Source organism: Nuphar pumila, chromosome 3 (genome assembly GCF_984573655.1).
Source record: "Nuphar pumila chromosome 3, dmNupPumi1.hap1.1, whole genome shotgun sequence".
NCBI lineage: Eukaryota > Viridiplantae > Streptophyta > Magnoliopsida > Nymphaeales > Nymphaeaceae > Nuphar > Nuphar pumila.
In genome coordinates, this window is record NC_143251.1 from 16,261,002 (window position 1) to 16,263,644 (window position 2,643).

The 2,643-nt window shown below is 41.4% G+C and overlaps 1 long non-coding RNA gene across 1 annotated transcript; it reads left to right on the top strand.

Moving 5' to 3' along the window:
- The first annotated feature begins 1,588 nt into the window (after positions 1–1,588).
- LOC149842122 (uncharacterized) lies at positions 1,589–2,304 on the top strand. The gene is made up of 3 exons (XR_016431038.1): positions 1,589–1,735; positions 1,822–1,909; positions 2,056–2,304. It is a non-coding gene; the product is annotated as an uncharacterized LOC149842122 (long non-coding RNA).
- Positions 2,305–2,643: the final 339 nt, after the last annotated feature.

A 2,643-nucleotide genomic window follows, 5' to 3' on the forward strand; every position in this document is an offset into this window, starting at 1 on the left:
TTGGAAATTTTGGAAGAAATAAGTGATTTTTAATCATTAGTTTAGTTCCTTCATTAGTAGCCAATATTAACCCTATATATAGGCATTTCTGGCACTCTTTTTGCAAATCCAACCCTAAAGTTGTATTTGGCATTATCCATTTGCTAAGAATAAAGTGTTGGATCATGTATTTTTGATGAAAAATATGATTTTTGGATGCTTGAATATATACCTATGCATCACAATCGGATGAGCTGAGAGTTGGTTTTATAAAACCAAGCATGTAGATCACATAAGTATGGTAAAATTTAAGGAAAAATTAAAAGAACCCATGAAAATTTAAGTTTATACTTCAGTTCACATATTCTAGTCTCTCTCTCTCTCTCTCGTGGAACCTGGAAATATCACACAACACGCAACATTCGTAATATTCTTTAACAAATTAATCGTTTGTTGCCCCCAAAGGGGCTTGGCATAGTGGGATGAGACCTAGGCAAGGCAGATGGTCTGGGTTCAAATCACATGGGCATCACTACTTGTGCAAGCCGAATTGTGGCCATTCTCTGGAGGCAAGGGGTAAGCCCACCGAATTTTATGCTGTTAGGACAACGACCGTGAGTATGATAGGTAAAGCCAGTGCAATTAGGTATCTGATCAGGGTTGTTTCTCCGTGTAAATATGTAAATATCAAAAAAAAAAAAAATTGTTTGTTGCATGACATTTCTTAGCAAGGTGTGAATCTCGTTTCATGGGAGAAACTAACTAAAACCCAAATTTATCAAAAGGCCAAGCGAATCCCAAGGAAACCAAGTTTGTGGTAATAATCATTTACAACCCAAGCATATCTCTCTCTCATATGATGGTTTGGGTTAGGGGTGTCAATGTGTCAGATTTGGTTCGGACCCAGGTGAAACCACAATTGGATCATATTTATGGGTATGGTATTGGGTTTAGACACGAGTCTAATCGGTGAACCAAACCCGGATCATACCTCGTAAAACCATGTTTTTTTATCATTTTACATTGAAAAATCGTGGGTCTTAATTGAAACTCAGGTCGGGTCCGGGTCTGATATAAAATTTTACAAACTATACTTGAGTCTATTTATTAATCCGACCTTTGGGTCTGAACCCGAGTCTTAATCAGGTCTTCTTATTTATCACCATACCTAAACCCTATAAAGTTTGGTTCTAATCATGTCCGGGTAAACCAGGGCCGTTGACACTCCTAGTTTGGGTGTTTGGAGAGTATCTGTACACAAAATCTGGGTGTTGGGAGAGGATCTATACAAGGACCATGATATCTGAAGCAATGGACAGTGAAGATGTGAAATCACTTTCTTAAAGGGATTTCTCTTCCCAAATATCATCAGAAAAATATGAAACGAACAAAAAAAAGGAACCACTGACAGAAATAAAGGGGCGGGAGGAGTCGGAAAGAGACCAACTTTCTTTACCTTCGTGGAGGAGAGAATACCAAATTCCTTAGCGTAGACGTCATCTATCATAAGGTGGTTTTGGTCGTAGGGAATCAGAGAATCGCTTCAGCCGCTTATCTGGAAACCTCGTTTTCTCTCAACTATAAAAGTAAAGACAGAGCCACAATCCCCATATCTTCCATCTCGAGTCTTCGCTTGAGATTTTATCGTTTGCTCCGCGCTAGCGAGAGAGAGAAGAAGAAGAGAGAAAGGGAAGAAGGAAAAGCTAAGCATCAGTCATGGCCGACCCCAAATACGCCTATCCCTATCCAGCCCAAGGTTCTCTCTCTCTCTCTCTCTTTTGGTGATTTATTTATATATGTTGGTGTAATGGGGTTTTGTTGTCTTTGGTGGTTGGTTTGTAGGGTACTACCAGGGACCGCCTGTTATGGCACCTCCCCAATACGCAGCGCCGCCTCCACAGAGGAGCAACCGAGGGTTTCTTGAAGGATGGTACGTCCCCCTATTCTTCGACTGCCCTTTTCGCCTTTTCCCTCTTGGGTTTTCGCCTTTTCCCTCTTGGGATGCTTTGATTCTTTGTCTAAGCTCTGTTCGTTCCATGGTTGTTGATTAATTTTTCGTCTGCTTTCTTTGGGCAGTCTTGCGGCTCTGTGTTGCTGCTGTTTGATCGACGAGTGCTGCTGCGATCCTTCCATCATATTCGTTAGCTGAAGCTTTTTGGTTTGACGACCATTGTGGTGGCTTCATATTTTACTTCTTTCTTTTTTCTGTTTTTTCTTCTTCTTTTGGCCCTTCCTCTGTGTGCCTTGTGAATGGATTTGTGATGAGTTTAGACTCTAGTATATAATCAGTCGCATATAATATTTACTATCTGTGTTGATTCTTTCTCTCTCTTGTGAAAAGATCTCTCTGTTCATGTATCTATTACAAACTGTAGACACCCCCGTTTCGTTGGTGCTATGTCCACACTCCAAACCCCTCTGACACCCACGTGATGTCCGCGGTACGAACGTGGGGTAGTTTGAGGCAAACAAACTGTTCTTTTTGGAGCACATGGGAACCTGAACGATTAGATCTTGTTTGGAATCTCGGTGCTGGGATGGGCGTTTATGCATTTGGTAGTCCCGAGGTAAAATCTTGGTCAAACTACCTTGGTGGTCCTGTTTGGAATCTCTGCCGGGCGTTTATGCATTTGAGATGGGAAGTGCGGCACTTTCTTCTTTTGC